General features: G+C 34.7%; 1 protein-coding gene across 1 annotated transcript in view; it reads right to left on the bottom strand.

The window, feature by feature from the left end:
* brat (tripartite motif-containing protein brain tumor) overlaps positions 1 to 11,222 on the bottom strand; it is a 55,168-nt gene extending 43,946 nt beyond the window's left edge. Inside the window, 1 exon segment of the mRNA XM_018447223.1 lies at positions 9,811 to 11,222. The gene's annotated coding sequence lies outside the window, so the exon portion shown is untranslated.
* Positions 11,223 to 21,681: the final 10,459 nt, after the last annotated feature.

The following is a 21,681-nucleotide window of genomic DNA, read 5'->3' as shown; positions in this document are numbered from 1 at the left end:
CAGAACTCTGAACGAAGTGTATAGAAATCGTTGGAACTATTGTAGAACTATCGGAAAATGCCAAAAAGAAGGCTGGAACTGGCTGTTAAGAGGTACTTTACTCTTGTGGTGCGGTGCCAGCGCTCAGATTAAAAAATTATTTAAACATATTTAAATGGCAGAACTCTGAACGAAGTGTATAGAAATCGTTGGAACTATTGTAGAACTATCGGAAAATGCCGAAAAGAAGGCTGGAACTGGCTGTTAAGAGGTACTTTATTCTTGTGGTGCGGTGCCAGCGCGGTGCCAGCGCGCGGTTTTAATTATTATTTAAAATTACTTAGAGGCCGGAACTATTGTTAAAACCTATCAGGAACTGTAGAACTCATCGAGAACTATAAGATTACTTGTTTTCGATTGATTTTTTCGAATTTTGCGGTGCCACGGGAAGTTAGCACCTCAAATTTTCAAGTGTTATTTTTTTTAGCTAAATCAACGGAACTATTTATATAACTTATCAGGAACTATAGAACTATTGCGGGTGCCAATGGAACTCTTATCAAAACTTGCGGTGCCAAAAGATGAGGTGCCAACTTCACACACGTATGGTTACTTCATAATAAAATGTCTTCTGTATGACATGAGGTGATCTCTGTAAAGGAAACCTTAGTAACAGATGGATAATCGCATAAGAGTTGAATAAATCTCGATTTTAGAAAGGTCTTTGGTGCAATAACAACGTAAGTGGATTTACGCTATTATTGCGCTCGCTCGACTGCCCAGATCAGAGAGTTTCCTACTATGTAATTATGTAACATGCAAGACAGCCGTCGTCTTACTCCTGTATAACGTGAGATACGCTTTCGTCTCCGCGACGATAGAACATGCGGGAGCTCGAACATAGCCAGTTTACTTTCGCTGTTTAAGGCACGTCCACACATTTTTCATAGCTTTGGATAAATGGCACAGAGGTCGCACAGGATAATCCTCTTGATTAGATGTAACTCTATTTCGCAAAGTGTGTCAAACTTTTCGACGTTGCAATGATTAAAATGCAGTTATCGTAATATATAACGATTAAAAAAAAATTATTAGAAAATTTATATAATTTTAAAGAAATAAATATATGTATATATATATATAAATTATTTAATCTATTTTGAAATAAATTTTCCTTCAAAATTTTTTTATTTTTATTTTCTATTATTTTAGCCTCTCACAATCATATATTTTCAATTATTTTTCTCCTCTCTCACAATCATATATTTTAAATTATTTTTATCGAAAAATTTTTTCTCTTAAGTTTTTCTCTAAGTAATATAAAGTTAACATCTGTTACAGCACACGATGATTTGTCAATCGATAAATGCAAAATAAGTCTTTAAATAATTCGTATTTTTTAACTTTTGTCAAAGATGTTAATATCAGTTGCAAGGGAAAAAAAGGTAAATATCAATAAGACCACAGACGGCAAGTATCACTGCGACTGATTTAAACAGCTGTCGTCACGAGATAAAGCCAATCGATGAGCAATTAGATGGCTCGCGTTCGCGCCGAACGAAAAAGTAATTACCACAACTATTCAAACCGTCGAACCGATCATTATAAACGCACACTAATTATCAACATTTCCCCGGGACATTGACGCAAACAAAATACGAAATTATATATTTCATTTAGTTTTTCATTCCAAAGTTGATGGGCTAATTTGAGATACCTGGATGCAATATATTAATTATACAATAATAATGTTACGCGATGCTTTGGAGGCATAAGCTATATTTTGATTTTAGCATAATTAATAACATGTCTCTGATTGTTAAAATATCGTAATTTACAACTAAAGTGTTATATGTGTTTTTATCTTTTATTTATTATTAATAAGTATAAACACGTTCATTTATCTTGGCATTCTCTCATAGTTAATAATATCTTGTGTACACACTCCATCACATGTATACGCTTTATTTCGATAATTCATTGGAATCTTGTCTTAACGTAAGTTTTGAAACGTTTTGTTATCTAAACTGAAATTTTTTATTGTTTGTTCAATATTTCCGACAGTTGTTATCTAGACTGAGACATTTTATTGTTTGTTCAATATTTTAATATCTGACTCACGAGAGATTCAAATATTTTAATATTTTGTCAAATACGATAGATAATTGATTGATGATTTTTATTTCGGAACTCTTAATTTAGACTTTAAATTTGCGATTTATTTTCGGTTCTATGCATCTCGTTTATGTAGTCTTATATTACCGATTGTACTGTAATGTTCAATACTTAATTTGTTAATTCTATTATTCTACACTGAAGCACTCAAATTCTGGTGTATTTTTTATTAATATATACAATTTTTATATTGTTATTTTGTATCGGTTTGTACATTGATTTGTATTTTAATTTTAAGTTATATATTTATGCAGTAATAAAGTCACGAAATAAATCGGGCAATCTTGTCTGGATCCCATCGCTCTCGTACGTCTAGTTTGTTTACTCAATCTTTCAGGAATTTCACACCGTATCCATTTCAGGTACTCGGCGCGGACATTCCTTTCCTTCGACATTCTTTTTACCCTATTTTTCGAATAAACCGTGTGGTTCATGAAAAATACGACCGGGTTCTACTATCCTGTACGACACTATTTCCATCGGGTATAGAATCTCCTCGTCCGGCGCTTCACTGAAACTTTGATGTAACGAAAAGCGATTACCCGCGGTCTCGCGCGTACGCCGGCAATGACGCATTAATCGCAATGACACTTTAATACCGGGGAGGACGTGGGTATTTATGCGTTGGCTTTATCGCGGTACAAATATTAACGGCTGCGTGAACCTGTTTCCACCTAAACACAATTACGTCGAAATCACGTTCACAAAAAAGAGCTTCTCAAAAACAGCGGGGTACACAAATATAGATTTTTTTAAAAAGTTCTTATTAAAAAAAACTTTACGCAAAGTTCAATAATAAAGAATAGAACAACGAAATTCAGAGTTGAATGACAGTTGCACTGACTGTTCGTTAATATCACTTTTACAACATAATTAAAAGTAACTATAATAATTAATTACAAAATTACTATTTTTATAAAATATGTATGAGAATATAATTGGATATGCCATGCGACTAGGTATGAGCAATTTAGAATAAGCTATGTCGCTCAAAATTTAATTGCAGATTATTCAAATACGAATTTGCATGTTACATGGTTTTACATTACGTTTAATAAACGATAATGTAATATAATGTTTTTGTTTGGCTAGGAGTCCAGCTTTCTAATCTTTGAACGTATATATGTACAGAATGAGTCATCTTGAATCCAACAATAAAAACATTTACAATACAGACTGCATCACATGTTGCCATTATATTAAACAACGGCTTCTCTAAAAGTGTTTAAATACTTTCAAAAATAAAGATAGTTTACATACAAAGACATTTTAAATATTATATATATATATATATACATATTACATATACATATATATATATACTATAACGACATAGAATAGATTAAAAGTATTACATAAATATTTCAGAAAACTTGGAAAATAATTCTATTTCTGTAACTATTAAAAAATAAAAGGAAAAACATATGTAATTCTAAATCACTTAATTTAATGTCTCAAAGACCAGATGGTTAAAAACGAGATGTTTTAAGTTTGATGATCACGAAATGATTTGAGATAAGAGCAAGTACAAGTTTGAATCATCTCGCTGGCACGCAGAGAATTCTTCAACTGTCAAGTTTAAAAAATCATTATCAAAAATTTTGTTTATTATCTTCCATTCTCAAATATAATATCAATTCTACTTTTCGTAGATATGGGAGAGAGAATTATTATTTTAAAAAAAGTAAAATTTTACGATAAAACTTCCGATTTCAAACGTCATGAACTTTACACAATAACCTGAAATTATACACACTTATATTTTATACACGCCAATAGACGTGGAATATAATAGTGTAGGTGTAGATAAATTGTTATATTTTTAGAAGTTTTATTCTTCAGCCTTTTTATTCGGCTAGATTGACGATTTCGCTCATGCGAGCGCTCGAGAATCTCGTGTAAATTCTTTGTTCTCGTCGGACGCGTCGAACGCAAAGCACAGTTCATCACTGAAATGGATTTTCGATTCATATTGAAAAGGGCGTTGATTGTTATGGCAACGAGAGAGGAAATTTATTGGACAATCAGAATAATGTAATAAATATCACTTAAAATAATGATTATATGCATTTTACTATTTAGTACATTATTACATCACTCTGATTATTATCAATAAACGATAGCCACTCACTTTATTATGCCAGATTAAATAACTTTTGCACTTTTAAGCTTATTAAAGTTTCTAAACTTTCGTGCTTTCTAATAACAAACTTTCTTCAACTTATAAAGAACTTATCTTCAAATAGCCAGAATTTCAATAATCATTTCAAAAAACAAAGTTTTGCCATTATTAAATGCGGATATATGTATATGGTATACTTGAATAAAAATACATTCTCATAAGGATGAGCTTCAGCAATTAGTGGTACAACGGAAGCTGGTAATTAAAATAACCTAATTTTAACTATCGTAATAAATCATCACATATGTGAGACGAGTTCGACTGCTGATTTGGTATCAAAACTCTTTTATTTCTCTCTCTCTCACGTTATTAGTTGGAAAGCGACAGAGAACGAAAATAAAAACGCAAGATATCACGCAGGCTCTAAATGACGGACCGATTTGATTTCCGAAGTCAGCGCGGGCGGGATAGAATTTTAATTACTCGCTTGTCCTACAGAAAATTGATGTTCCTCCATTCCGTCTCTCTCCCTTCCCTTTCTTTCTAGCACGATCCGCGCATTGTCCTCTCCTTTTCCACCAGCATCCATCGATAGAAACGCTGCGTTACGTGAAATCAATGGTCCGTCCGTATGCGACGCGCGTTTCATTTTGCCGACAGCCGAAGCATGAGAAAATTTTGCAGAATGTTTCATAAGAACGCGCACGCGCACGTGTGTGTGTTGTGTGTGTAGATGTATATTTATACAGCGTCTCATTATACATTTATTATAATAGAGATTTATTTTTACAATTTTATTATATTTTTTATAGGGATCGCGAATAATTGTTGGAGAATTTATTCTACCTCATCAATTATCAATGTTAGATATTCTAACCCTCTGGAGCTAACGGTGAATTTATTGGACCTACTCAATTATTTAAATTCACTAGCTGTAAAAAATGTCAAACAATTTAATTTTCTTTGTGTTACATCTGTAAAAAAAATTTTGAATTATTCCGAGGGGTTGATCACTGAAATAATTCATACGAAATTTTGGGTAATCCAAGGTAATTTTTGCTAATCTAAGTAATCTTCAGTGTTCTGAGATACCTTTTTATTTATACTTAACTTGATTAGTCGCAAAATTTTTAATTTAACACTAAATTGTGATATCGTTTAACAAAGAGTGTGTTACTATTGGTGTTTTTAAAAATATTGTTTATTTTATAAAATACCTATTAATATTTATATTCAATTGGATATTGTTTTGTTAGTATAAAAAAATCTCAAACGAGTAATCGAACTTGTTACTATCTATACATATAATACATATTCTGCTTGCAAAATTTTTATATTTTTGTGTTCCTGTATGCAATAAATATTTGTTTAAATTGTAAAATTGTTTTTTTTTTCTTAAGCAGTGAAAATATAAAATCGATGTTCTCGAAGATATTTATCATAGTGGTCTATAAAGATATGCTAGAGTGATCTGAAGAAATAATACTTTATGTACTTGTATAAGATAATCTTAGATGAGCCAAGTAAATTTGGAAAAATCTCGGATAATCTCAGAAAAAAATATGAAGTAATTTTAAATACTCAAAGATAATATAAAGTAATATTTGATAATCTGAATAATTTGAGGTAGTAGTAGGTAATCTTAAGTAATCCGAGGCAATTAAAAGATAATCCGTATCAAAATTTTTGTACATTATAACCACTAGTGACCAACCCCTCGGATTATTCTTATTAAAATATATACTTAATATTCATTCCTTTTTATACAAGTTATGTCATTTTGGTTTCTTGAAATTAATTAGTGTCAAAGTTTTCAATTAACATAAATTAATATAAATTATTTTTATACAGAGATCCAACATCAATAAATGTGTTACAACAGAGTTTGACGTCAGGTTCTGAAGGTTTAACAGTCAGACCTCAAGAAAAAAAAATTTCTCTTGTTTCCATTCCGCGCTTGACAGATTACACAAAGTAGACACTGCATGTCACTTTCTTCGCTCACGTCTTGCGCAATACGTTGTTCCCCTCTGTCATCGACGAAGTTGCAAGCTGCCGGAAGTGGCAATCTCGATGTATCGCATCGACACGTATGCTTTAGAATAATTAACCACTGTCAACGACAAGATCGCGGGGAACGTCGCTCTCGAACGAGTGTCTAATTAAGCTCTCCTCGGTACTCCGGCGACAAACGCGGTTAACTTTGTCATGACGCGGCGCGGTGATTTTCAAAGGCCCGCTGGCTCTCGACGCGCATTTAGGGCTAAATGTGGCCGTCCGAGTCATGTTGCCATAAATGCATGGAGAAACGCGTCGAAAACCGACAGCGTCTGACAGACGCATGCATAAACCTTAAAGAGAGAAATAAATTCAATTTCTTTGCGACTCCTATCCATCTCCGTCATAATATCTCCAATAAAACTAGCTGTCATTAATAACAAAAGAATTGTATAATATTATACGTAATTTTATACACGGAAAAAATGATACACTAATAGCGTTAATAACATGTAATCGAAAATAATCTTATTAATTCAATAATAGTATAATATTAAACCTACAATGCATTTTTTCCCGCTGAAACTTCCGTTGTAAAAATTATTAAAAATTCTGTGTTTTCTCTGTATGGTACAATTTTAATAATTTATTAAAACGCAAGAAATCTAGTTAAAAAAAATGCATTGTGTGGCTTTAATAAAACAAATAAGTCACGCTGTTATTTTAATAAAATATAATTTGTTTTATTAATACTGTCATAAAATCAACAAGATTACTTTAAATTAAACTGCTGTTGGTTAATACTGTTAATACATAATTTTTTCCGTGCATTACAATAAAGGGTGATTTGTAACACGGCGATACTATCATTGATCGTAAATATTCTTTTTATCAGAACATGCGATCCAAGATAGTAATCGTATAACTTTTCCTAGAGCAAAAACGTATAAAAAGCTAACATTTTTCTCATTGATGATAATGGAAAAAATTTCCACTTTTCACGTTTCTGTCGCACTGGAGGGTTGTCATATCAAAATTTTCAAAACTAGAACTTACAAGCCTGAAACCCGGACGATTTATAATTCGGACACCTTTGAAAAATCTCCCCGGACGCCCTAAAAAAGGATGATATTCAAGGAAAAGAGGACGGATGGCAACTCTACACAAAGAAATATGTAAAGTAATAAACGCTAGAATTCTAGTAAATTTTATGAAATTGGCAGATCCATATAAAAACAGGCGCTCACTTGTATAAAATTTACTTTACCTTTCTGACAAATGAACGATTATCTCTGATAAATGAAAGATACTTTTTACATTTCGTAAAGTAAATTTTGAGAATTATATATTAGCCCTTACAGTCTTGAATATAGTATGATTTACTTTACTGCGAGATAATAAAGTCATTCGAATGGATTTATAATGTAATGTACTTCTTAGCTTACACTTTCAGTATATTTTTACACTTTCAGGCAAGTATCTAAAGTTCTCTCTAAAATTTTTGGAGTGAAATCTAAAAATTCTAAAGAATGAAATCTCACATTTAAAAATTGACATTTGTGAGCCACTCTTTTTCAATGACTAAACTATCACTTCTTTGTCACTCTTTAGAATTAGATTCCATTTTACAAAGATTTTAGAGAGTTTGTCATAAGTTCGGCAAAAATAGCCAGAATATTTTTACTAGTTTTATAAAAATTAATCAACTCCATGTATATTACTTCTCCATGTATATTCCAGAAAAATTTTTAGAGGTTCTTAGTTTAATATTATTCCAAGAAAAATTACATGATCACCACCCGGAGCAAGAATCATTCGACGAGACAGTTTTGGAGCGATTGGTACGAGGTCATATATTCGAGAGATGAATAATTTCCCTCCGAATGGCTCGTTTACGATCGCATATACCACGATGTTCCCGCAGGAACCAATGGTACTGATCGCGTAAATGCTCCTGTTTACCACCGAGAAGACAATAAACAGGAGTATGCAAACATCACCGAGGACTTGTGTTTGCGCCCTTCCTCAAGGCGCGACAACGTTCTGGAAGCTTCGTGGAATTCTCTTTCAGGGCCGGAGACCATCCATGCCGCATGGAAAACGTGATTATAGTCGTAACCATACAACGGCAGGGACGGAGATGGGAGAAAGGAAGGCTCCGACCGTGTCATTGTTCCCGGGAATTCTTCAACGATCAAAAGCGACGCGCCGAGTCGTGGAATTTTCATCACTGAGAAGTTACCGTGAAGCGAATGGGAAAGCGAGAGATTCGATGAGATTCGACGAAATGGGGCCCCTCGAGATGTTAACGCGTGGGAGAAAATACAACTCGACACGGTATCTCGATTGATGCCGAGTGCTGACGAGAGTAGTGACGCACGACTATAATTCTACTTAACGCGGACGCGATTCGGAATCGCAAATCACACAAACCGTACTCGCCGTTCACGTTTCACGACGTTTTAATGCATCTCATCTACTTTAATGATGGAAAATTTTCGTTCAAGTTCGTGCGGAGTAAAGGCTACGGCACACAAAAGAACGTAAGGCAGTAAGCGAATCGGCCAATCACAATAGAAAACGTAAGGCAACACTATTAGGTATCAAAGAAGCAATAGTAATCCAATCTCTTGAGTTAAATAACATTTGGTTATTTTTAACTTCCATGCACTGAAGAAAGAATCTCGTTGTATTAATTGTAATTTTGGTTAAAAATAAAAAAATCAAAATGTTCTGGTTGAATTTATTAGGATTCTAGTTAAAATAACAGAATTCTAATTGATCAGAATCTTTTGGTTCGTTCATTTTCAATCAGAAATTTTCCTCAGTGTGTGTGTGTCAAAATGTAAATCAATCCACTTCTATGATTATTTTCAAAATAAACGTTCATATTAACGTATGCATTTAATAAATAATAGTCAAATTTAATAACAATTTTCTTGAATTAAATTGTATAACTCAGTTGTTTTAGTTAAATTAACCATATATCGAGTAGGAGCAGACTTATAGAAATGGTTAAAAATAATTCAAATTGAGTATATTTGATATATTATCGATTTTAACGGTGAATAAACGTAAGCAGTAACAAATCTAAACTATTAATTTCCTTACTGCTTACGTTTTGCTACCTAAAGTTTTTTTATATGCCACGGTCTTGAAGCTGAAAAATTTCCCAAAGTATTTGCGATTCGTCTTGGGCGTCACTAAAGATCTTCCTTAAATTTTCTTTCCATATGTTCGTGTTTCAATGTGTTCATTGTATTCGTTTCCCATTTATTCTACCTCACCACAGTTATTCCATTAGTCACTCATAAAGAAACGCTGGTCCTTTCTTCCAAGAAAGGAAGACCGAAAGGAAGACTGATTGAAAACCGTAAAATAAACCGTCTTTAAAAATAAAAGAATATTATACCTTTCATATAGAACAATAACAAAGAGTAAGATTCCGAGATGCGGAAAGTCGTTTGGTAGCCGAAAGTTCTCGAAAAAACAACGACGTATACCGCCTTTTTTTTAACCAGACTGTGAAAACTCACCGTAAACACGAGGATAATCCGTGCGCTGCCGAATAAATGTTTGAGCTTCCCGTTTGTGTCTCCCTTCAATCGCGGTACACTCCGCGGCACATGTCACAAGAAAAAAAAACCCCACGACGCGCGCGACGTCGTTTAAACCTACGCCGGAGCGAAGAACGGAGGACGCTCCGATTTTACCTTTTCACTTTCGTCCTTTCGCCTCCCGCTCTCTCTTTCTCTCTCTCTTTCTTCCTTGACCCTCGCACTGACGAGATTCTCTCTTTCTCTCCGATTCTCGCGCGCACTTCTCAACCGTCGTTGTCGTTAGGTTAGGTCGCCGGTTCGTCGCGCAGGCAGGCAGGCAGACAGGCAGGCAGGCCAAAAAATCCGAGAGGGTCTCGCTTCTCTCCTTCTTCCACTCTTACTCTTCTGCACTCTCGATCGAATCGGTCCCTCTCCCTTTCACTCACAAATCGTGTCCCTTTTCGAAGGATGTCCGATAGGCAGGTACGCTACCGCTCCTTCCTTTCTTTCTTTCTTCTCCCCCCTCTCTCTCTCTCTCTCTCTCTCTCTCTCTCTCTCTCCTCCTCCTCCTCCTTACTCCAGGATCGTCGCACTGCGATATCGTCGGGATAGAAAAGTATAAAAAAAAAGGCAAAAAAACAACGCACAATGCACAAGTCGAGTTCGCGACGACGCGCCTGTCTTTCGGAGCACCGGTGTTATTCGGCTCGCGGCTGCTCTCGGCGGAGTTATTTCTCCTCTCTCTACCACTCTTTCTCGATTTCGAGAAGATTTCGATCGAGGGAGTTTACACCGACCGCTAAGTGTCAACAATGTCGCCGGAAATAACGCGCACGACCGCCGTATATGTACAATACAACGCTCGGTTTTGTTACTCCGCACCGTTCTCCCTCTTTCACGCGCGCGCAGATCCTGCCGCCGTCCTTTGTTCCTCACGTCTCGGCCGCTGCTACGTGACTGACCGCTTCGTGCGCGCCCGACGCGTACGAGCCACGCCGAAGACACCCGAGGAAGGATCCCGACGGTTCGTCGATCGGAAACGACCCTCGACGCGGAGAGCCGAGGGAGAAGAACCTTCCTTTGTTCAGGCAAGACCGAGCGGCATGACGACGATGACTGCGACGACGAAGACGACTCGTAACATAGTCTCCGCTCTCTTCTTCTCGTCCTCTTTCTCTCTCTCTCTCTCTCTCTCTCTCTTCCTCTCCCTCTCTTCTCCTCCCCCGATGCGCTTTTCTCTCGTATTATTTTGATCCTTCTCTTTCGCTCCCTTTTGCGCGTATGAACACGCCACACTCGCGCACTCCTTTCTCTCTCTCTCTTTTTCTCACTCTTTCTTTCACTCGTTCTCTCTCGCGCTCCCCCTCTTACTTCACATCGGCGATGCGATTGGGTAACTGAAACGACGCTCTAACGGTGGAGTCCGAGTTGAACGACGGCGTCGAGACGCTGTGGTGAATGGTGGAGAGGGGAGGCTTTGGAACAACCACCACCACCGCCACCACCACCACTACCATCGCACCACCATCGTTGTTCGCCGACGCCGACGCCGCCACCGCCATCGCCGGTGGTGTACCTCCCCTTTCCCTTCCGCCGTTCCGGCTTGCCCTCCCGGCTGGCGCGCAACACCCTCGCGGCATCAACCCGGCGCGACGCGGCGCCCGTTGGCGTCATAACGGGTGGCCAGATAGAAAGAAGTCGCTGATGCTCCGCACCGATCGATCGTCGCACGAACGGCGGACTCCCGACGCTTTCGGGACGATAACCTTGATCTTGATCCGTAATTTTCGGTGCTATCGCCGTACCGCACGTCATCGGATTAACGTGAGAGAGAGAGAGAGAGAGAGAGAGAGGGAGAGAGAGAGACGTGCGTTAGATAAGTTGGAAGATTTGCAACAAAATTAGAAAACACGTCTCTTTCTTTTATACGTGAGAGAACAGGGCTCTTTCTTAGGTGTACGCATACAGTGACCATATTTTCTTAGGCCCGGTTTTTCATCATCCGGTTTAGACTTAATCTTACATATGAAAATCACGTTTTTCTAGTTATAACCAATCACTAAACTCATGATTATGGCTGCTTTCCTTTTAGGAGGCACAGTCGACACAAGTGTCGTTCTATCTTTGTCACTCTCTGACTGTCAAGAAGGATAGAACGACGCTTGTGTCGATTTGTGTCATCAAATAGAAAGCATTGTTATTAATAATTTCAAGTTTTTCCGGTTTTTCTTTATTTAGTTAACTTGTGGTTAAATTTAACCTGATATTTCATCCAATGAGTTTCATCTATGACATCATTATAGATAAAGCCCATTGGATAAAACATCAGATTAACCTAACCTAACCATAAGTTAAAAAATGAAAAACTGAGTCTTAGAGAAAATAAATAATAAATCTGGAATTTTAGAACTTTATTCCTAAATATTTCCAAATTAGTTTGACTGTCAAAAGTCTGTGCATTAATTTCTGAAATTTTTTTGCACAGTATATCTGACAATGAGATAATTCCCAAGTAACATCAAAATTATGTCAAAATAATTACAAATTTGATTATTAAAAGTTATTAATCAATCACGATTCATTTGGATGATATCCTAATATTATTGTGTCTTTGTTGTTCTGTTTGAGCTAATATTGCCTTTGCATAAAACTAAATTTGTTGATTTCCGTAAAAATTTGCTCATTAATACATTAGAATATTAATTAGAAAAGAATTTCCCGCAATATTATTAAAATAAGACAAAATTGAGTTTTGAGAAAAAAATATCTAAATCTAAAGAACTGCCTGAAATAAAAGACTATTCTTTTTTTTTACAATAAAAAATGTATGGCTACTGTAGTAATACCATATATCAAGGAGTAAAATATTTTTTTGAGTAAAAAAAAAACGATTTTCGATATTGCGTTGCGATAAACTGATAGAGTCGACATTATTGCTCTTTATCGATGAATATATGCTGCAAGCACATTTTGCGCGACGCCTCGCGATAAATAATGCAAAGCCGAAAGCGGCAGCTGTGGGACAATCGGACGTAAAACCGTAACCAATTACAGACGAACACAGGTTTCATACCATAACCTATGATACACTGTAGTTTGCGACGAATCAATAAAACATCCATCTATTATAACGGTAAAACGTGACGCCTCTTATTATATTGTTTCCTAGAAGCTATTTTAGTTTGGTCGGCGCATTTGATGCAATCAAATTCGCACGATGTATTATTTTCCGAAATAGAACGTTCCTAAATATTATTATTGTTCTCTTTCACAAAATGTATGAAGTGTACTTCAAAAGTTGCAATTGTTCAAAGGAAAATGCAAGAATATAGAAATTAAACGTAAAGTGTAGTAAATGAGACGTATTTAGTAGAATGCAAAATGAATCTATTCTTATTTATAAAATATACATAAATTCATAAGATAAAATAATATATTCATAAAATAAAATAATGTATTCATAAAATAAATTCATATACTAAATAAATTCATTTAAAATTGAATTTATTATATTTCCTAAATAAGAATAAACTCATTTTGCACCCTACTAACTTCGCTTGACTCTCACTTGCTCTGTACGTTTCGCCTTTATGAACATTTTTATCCCAGCAACTGTAACCTGGATCTTCGAATTTTAATGCAGATTGTTATATTGTTCTGGACTGCTCGTACCAGTATGGTCTGCCTTTTGGCGGAGGACTCTTTTTGTGCTCTTCTATGAATTTGAAAATATCCCGAAAGTCCTTTTTGATTTTCGCCACTATGTGTTGTGGCAATATACTCCGTGTCAATTGCTCCTACAATTGTTGATTATTTCCAGTTTCAGATATGTTCGATCAATCAGTTGATTTTTTTATTGTGAACTCTGGTAGATAAATTTAAAAATTAATTTTTAATTTTAAAATTAATATTTAAATATTAATAAGTTAATATTTTCTTAAATTAATATAGAATATAATATTGTGCAAAAATATACTTTATTGCAAAGTATTATTTATCTTGTTAATTATTCGGAAATCAAATTAAATGACTTTTGCACGAGTAATATTTCTCATGGCATTTCAATTTTCTTAGCTTGACACGCACGAAGTAGAAAAACTTTATTCAATTATTCTAAATAGTATTATTCATTCTCTCTTTCGTTAAGTTCATATCAAGAAAAGCTTAAATAATGTATTAGAGAAAATTAACGGTATTAAAAAAATGTACAATATGAGTAATTAGAAATGTGAATCATTTATCTATAGCACGTGTGTGCATGTTGAAAAAAGAAATAATAAGCATGAAAACCTCGGGGATGTGGACGCCAGGTGAGGATATAAGAGATAATGAGGAAAAGTATGCCGGTCGTTGCGAGGGAGAGAACGTTTTACATCCGTGAGAAAATTTCCTACACGCAGTGGTTTTCCCATTTGTGTGGAGATCGCGGTTTTGCTTTTCTTTCATTGGGCGTTCATATAACGTTTGTGTGCTCTCTTATTCTATATGCCCATATACTGCGTCGTAATTCAACCATAATGTGTAACTCGAATTTACATTCTCTACGTATCATTTGTTAATCGTATAAAATTATCGTGCACAGTAAAAACACGTTTTATACCTGTGTTTAAATCAGTCCACTTAAGTCCTCGTTGAATTTTTAACATATCCGAGTGTTAATTTAACATAATGTAATTATGTTGTTTAAATATTAAATTGATATTCAACATTTTTTACTGCCAAAATAACACAATTTATGAACAAATAACATAAAAATAATGCATTTTAAAACGTAAACTCTAAATAAAATAAGTGAATAAAATACGCGCGCGCGCGTGTGCGTGTGCGTGTGCGTATGTGTGTTAATTCAACATATAAATGTTAATGTAATTAAAAAAAATATGCTTCCACAATTTGCTTACAAATTATGTCAGTGTTACACTTTTATATTAATTTTTTTACATAATATTTTTAACAAATTCATCGTGTATTAAATTAACACAAAAATCTGAGTGGACTGTTTTGCGATACGTGAAATATGTTAAATTTAACACATTTTCCAACTGAAGCTCGTATTACATTAGCGAAACACGGGATATAATAAAAACATTATGTAATTGAAAGTGATGAACTGTAGACACGATTGCGAGACCAGAAAGCGCTTGAAAATATTGTGGAATCGCCTTGTGTACGCGTGTCGAGCACAAATTAATGAAAACATTTTGCACCAGTTCGTTATATAAAGATTATCATGTAGAAAGAGAGCTTTTACTAGAAATCAAAGTAAACACATTCACAGACGTAACGCGGTATCGCGCGGTGAAATTTACCTTGCGTAAACGTACTCACCTGTGCTCGAAGGAATTCATCCTAAATATATCACGATACATAAAATTTATTTTATCACACACGCAACAAATTTTTATTAAAAACGAATAAGTTCTTCGCGCAGTACAATTTTTCAAAAGATTCTCGTGTGCTTTTGAGTTTCAGCATTATTTCATAAAATAAGAAAATACTATCAAGACAGGTAGGTAGATTATTTCATGGAAGGGAGAATATTTCACGAGACTGACACTCATGAGAAAACAGCTTCGAGGTAGCCGGGAAGGAGAAAAACAGCCTAGGTTCCTTTTTCACAGGTTTAAGGGGTCGGTTATATTGCACGGTAGCTGCGAAGAGCATCGTTTGAAATAAGGCGAATCAATTACCGGGGATGGAAAAAAAATCCACGTAGCACAGTCGCAAACGAATAAGCGGCAAAAATACCCGGTAATGGCGAGACGACGAAAGGGCGATGACAAATGAAAGCTGACACCTACTTTATTCGTGAGGAATATAAAATTAAAGGACTCTGGCAGTATTTGCGCAGAAACCGAAAAAAATCTCCATCGTATCGTTATATTATTCTGATAAGACGCGTATTGTTTACATTTACATAAACAATTGTCTTTTCGTTAATGAAAATTGACTTGACAACTTTTAATTGTTCGTTTTTTAACGATTGACAATTTTTGTATTTTAATTTTTAAGCTGTCGGAAAAACAGGAATTTCGAACGTTTGAAGAAGCGGCTTTGCTTTCAAAAGATCTGTGCGTTTTTAAAAAAATCGAAATTCGCATGATAGGTAGATGAGCTGTTATTAACTTTCGTCACGCGCTCGACTTTCCAATCACCACCGGTTAATGCCAAGAATCACCAAGATAGAAACATTTCAACCATTAAACACTTTTACGAGCACAGGCTTTTTCATTTAACTGCGAGCATTACACGCATATAATTATGGGTGTCTTTTATTGGTATATACACGACATTAACTGTTTCACGATAATACGACAGTAAGTATTTATTTAAGATTCAATATTCTCTAAAATATAATAATAATAATTTATTTGTATATATATATATATATAAACATATATCTTTATATCGTATCGTGATAATACGTTCCCTTTCGAGTTAGTCAAAATAAATACATACGTCGTATAACGACAGTACGTCGTTGTAATTTTAAAAAATTGTATGTACAAAATCATTTTGAAATATGTGTAGTGATGCACGTATTCCGCATTTTCCAATTACGCATCATATTTCCATCGCGCTATAAATCTACATTGTTATAAATCAATCAATGAAAATAAAATATGAAAAAAAATTAAATATTAGAGAATTAGATCAAATTATAATCGTTAATCATTCCATCAAATTGAATATTGCAAAAAATGAATAAAGGAATATTGAACGAATGAGCATTGTTAAGTAATGAATATCAACAAAGATACTATTCGTTTTGTTCTCGTATATATGCTCGTATTTGTTCATTTCAAAAAGTATAAAAGTATATCGGCGGGGTTCATTCCTGGGACGAAATCTCGAATATCAAATTCTGGTCCCAAAAGAATACCTTCAAGAATTCTAAAGAAAGGTAAACTTTGTGAGGTCCACCGATTTACAAAGATAAAATAAATGGTTTGGCATTTTTTCTTTTGTTTCTCTTTGAAGTTTTTCTAAAAATTGGAGATTTTTGTGTATATTTTTTTACATCTGTTACATCGATCGCTTCAGAAACTATTTTCCATCACGGAAGTTGATCCCAAAAAATTCTCTTTGTGCGACTCGAAACTCGAATCTTTCATAGTAAATTCGCAGATACTTTGAAAGTCATCGTAAATTTTATCAACACTACGATTGCATTGGCGATAAATATCGATATTCGCCCGACCAACGTATCCGTATTAAGGAAACGTCAGTAAATTTAGTAGAGTTTTGAAATATCATTCCGCGTACTTTCTCCAAGTGAGAAGAAATTTCTAGAAATTTTCATCGTAAATCTGTTAATACTGAACAAATGTTGAAGAAATTTTTACAATTTACTATAATTTATTAATACTGTAAAATTATTAGCATACAAATTCGATGTCCTGTGAAAAGTATATTTTAAAGGTAAAAAGGAAAAAAGAATGTCGTAAATTGAATGAAGTTTTCTAGGCCTAGAACGTCTATTGAAATCTTTTGATCCGCACAAAAAATCTTTTTCCCTTTAATTGAAAAATTTTTTTTTATCAAGATACGGTAAAATATTCAAAGTGTCACAAGATATATATGATTATAGTTATGAAGGAACATCACAACTACCCGGGCGTTAAATTATGACACTCGTAACGAGTTTTTGCCACCAACGGAATGGCTTACGGCCCTGAGTCCCGGTCGAGCACAGCAAGGGGCACCTGCTCCGGATCCGAAAGACGTTACACGCAACGAACATACCCTGCGTATTTTCTCTGGTCGGTTACATTCCGTTTCGTTCCGGGCAAACGGGTACAAAGAACAGCGGTTCTCAACTCGTCATTCTTAACAATTACAAAAGAACGTCACGTGGAAAAGTGGCGTGAAAGAAATTGCAGATTGAAAAACCCACGCGAAACAAAGATATTTCTTAAATACAAAATTTGTATGTCAATTGCGTCATGTATAATTCTTTCAGCGTGTTCTTGTTATTTTACGATTACGAGTTGATGCTTATGCCCATTTCTAACAATGTAGATTAATTTTAATTCTTGTTCAACTTATTCTTCATCTTTTTCTAATTCTTAGAACTAGAAAAAGATAAAGAATTAATTGAACTGAGATTAAAATTAAACTACATAGACAGAAACAGGCAGTAAGTCTGTTTTCTGTAGCTAAACTAGTTAAACTTTTGGAACTCGAAGTTAAATAGGTATATATTGATATTTTGCGAAAGTGGGAAAGAAAGTTCTAGTGCAGTCTAGTGGAAAATTAAAAAAAAAAATAGACCTGCTATGATGTATATATAAGAGGTATTTCCTTTATTGTCACGCGAAAATTGAATTTTGATTGCCTACTTCGACTTTTTACTCTGTAATTTTATTGCTCTTCGGCAAATACAGACAGAGATTAAAACGTTGAGAAATACTTGTCCATTGACTGATTCACTTACATTTTTTAAAATCGATGGGATTTTTTCCTGGCCTTTTTCAATCAATATTTTCTCTATCATATTATAATCAGAGTGTGCTACGAACCGATACGAGTGTCAGGAAACAGCTGACTTTTCGGGAAAGCAGCTGCTTCCTAGGTAATATTTACTCATTCGCACGAGTTCCGTCAAGCCTTTCCCTTTAGAAGCTCCTACATTTAATGACAGTTGCTACAACCATTCATTATTTACTTGAAAATAACTGGCCTTCAGCCAGAAATTATTTGATACGTGTAACGTTAAAAAATTACGCGTTTGGAAAGTTTTAATGTCAAGAAACGTGTTTAAGAAGGCCCATTGACAAATGTGGTGAAGTTCTGCTCGTCGTGGAGATAGGCGTTCATATCGGCTTTACTTTTGGAATCGGCCTTGCAAAATGAAAGGCAGACTCGTCGCATCCTCTCAAGTCCGCCTTTCCGCTTATGGATGCCGTCGGGACGCCTGGAACGGCGCGACGCGCCGGAAAACAGCTGACTTGTACTTTTTCGTTGAAGGAGCAGCTGGTTGGCCAGTCCACGAGCTAAGAGCCGTCTGCGTTCCTTATACCGGGTGTGCCCTTCATCGACCAATAACTAAATACGCCAGAGTTCGTTTCAAAATAATTATACGCGTGAGGCAACCGCGAATTGTTCTCTGATAAAAAAAATGTAATAACTGACGAGAGACGTTAATACGATAAACGAAAGAAATCGTTATCGCTTCAAACGTCTACAAACTTACCCGCAATTGTTCAAATTTCCTGTTGTTGCAATTGAATTCGATATGATTTCATTATTTGGCATCAAGAATATAAAGGAAATTTTCCCAGATGTTGTAATCCATGATTATTATAAAAGAGAATTAAATTATCGTCAAGAAATCTACCATTTTAATAAGTTGAATTACAGTACATTACGTGAAATATATAATAGTACCGGCAATATATTGCGATAACATCGCGGTAATTGGGGCATAATTAATGAACAGCACGTTGAGTATCGCCAATTACCTGAGCCCAGACACAATGATGAAGAAAGTTAATGCATTGAACACTCTTAAAGATGCATGAAACAAATACTATCACCTATCAACAACAATTACAAGAATTCTCCACTTTCAATCGTTATTTCCACGTAATGTCCCATTGGGGCATTTTCCCGAGTATATTTAATTGCAAAAGAAAAAAGAATTTATCGCCAGTCCATTACCTTCCGTGGTATTACTACGAGTAATGAAAAGTACTGTAGATGGTAAAGACCACAAAAAACTTGAACCCGTTTGTTACCATTGTGTGCATGAATGCCTCCTGAATACTGAGAGAAGTTTATGCTACCTTTGATGCTACTGTCAATATAATGCATTGAACCGGCACGATAAACCGACTCTTAGAAGAATTTTGCGTCGTGCTAAATCGATCGTAAATTAATTTCTCACTGAAAAAGAGAGTCTGATAATAGGGACTGAAATATAGAGTGAAATAATTTAAATCAAATTCGGTTAATATAACCAAAAATAATTTTAATACTTTTAATTAAATGGAACAAGGCTCAGTTCGTTAAAAATCAAAAGAGGAGATAATAAGGGCTACGATTACCAATTTAACATCTAAACAATTTAAGCTCTTTATCTACTCTTTCAATTTTTAATACCTTTCTAAATATTTATTAAATATTATCATATTATTTTGATAACACTAAATATTTAGAAAAGTATTAAAATCATTTTTTGTTATATATTAACCCTTTCAGACCATGTGCACATTGTAATGTACATCAAATTTAAAGACATTATCCGTTAAAATTATTTAATTCTATCAATATCATCTGAGATATGATATACAAGGTGATCCGAAATTCAAGGACTCGGAGTACAGGACATGATACTTTATGCTAAAACAAAACAATTTTTTCCTTTAGCAAAATTGCATCTGATAAATAATTTTTGCGCTTATTTGTTAACTTCAACCTGCTCTCCTGTAAAAATTACTTATCGGAATCGGCAATTTTGCTAAAGGAAAAAGTTGTTTTTTTGTGCTAAAACAACTTTTTCCTGTAATAAAATTACATTCGACAAATAATTTTTGCGTTTACTCGTATAACTTCAACGTGTTCTCCTGCAAAAACTACTTATCGGAATCGGCAATTTTGCTAAAGGAAAAAATTGTTTGTTTTAGCATAAAGTATCATGTCCTGTACTCCAATTCCTCGAATTTCGGATCACCTTGTATATAGAAATGTATATATTGAAAAAAATAGTCAAAATTTCGAAAAAAATTAATAGTTAAATATAAATTACTTATTAAAGTGCGCATGTATTGACAGAATTAAAAAAAAATTTTTTTAACAAGCTCCAAATAAAATGAAATCTGAAACCAAACTTGATTGCAATCATTTCATTAAATTTTTTACAGCAATTATCAAACTCTTTTTTTCAGTGTGACTTGGCATTGATTAATGAGATTAAAAGAGCAAGTCAATATTTAAAATCAATTCGGAAAATTGAAAAAGGACTGGATCACATTCGATTGAATGATACCTACTGAATCGTCAATATAACGCGATAAGTTTTCCAACCGGAAAATTTGCTGGAAAGTTTCCAGCTTGAAGCTCGTTAATATCGCGACCTCACTCATCTAACTAACATGCACACCACCGATAATGCCGCAGATACATTTTCGTTTCGCATGGAATTAGCGCGTAGGCTTGTTATGGACAGGTCGACGATCAAAGAGTTGGGGAAAGTACCCAGGCGCAGTTGAGCATCAACGCCGCCGCGTTGAATTCACCATCGTCTGATGTAAGCACGCAATTAAAATGAGACTCAGTAATTCCAAGAAAATGCTCAAGCAAGAAAATGAGAACGATTAGTCCGACCGCGCTTCGCTCCTCTTCGAATGTCTTCTTGCATCGGCACGTCACGTCACTGTCCGAAAGAATCACGGGATTTATTCACGTATAGGTTCGCGAATGAATGGAGCAGAATGAACGTATCGAAGTAGGACACGCTGACGAATGGACGCAAAATTACGAGGCTGAATGGCTGGAAAATTGTGCAGATCTTAGTAATATCGAATAATGATTAACTGAATCAATTGCCTTTACATATAACAGAGAGAATTTGATAAATGAACCGAAATAACAAACATGCAAGCAGTACATTTGCACTTGTGCTCCATAATAATATAATTATTTGACAAAAAATTAATCAGAAAAATGCGTACAAAAAACTGTTTACAAATTATCAAAGGGCATCATTTATTGAGGGGATTGGCGGAATAAAGGCCTAAGTACAAAATCTTGATTTTGATAAAAATTAATATAACTTATTACGTGTTTTTATTATACCACAAAGGGGAACAGTATTAAATGTATATTTATATAATGTCTTTAAGAAGTTATATGTTATAATATTTC

Source organism: Mycetomoellerius zeteki, unplaced genomic scaffold (assembly GCF_001594055.1).
Source record: "Mycetomoellerius zeteki isolate Tzet28-1 unplaced genomic scaffold, Tzet1.0 scaffold105, whole genome shotgun sequence".
NCBI lineage: Eukaryota > Metazoa > Arthropoda > Insecta > Hymenoptera > Formicidae > Mycetomoellerius > Mycetomoellerius zeteki.
This window is presented reverse-complemented; position numbering and strand designations above follow the sequence as displayed.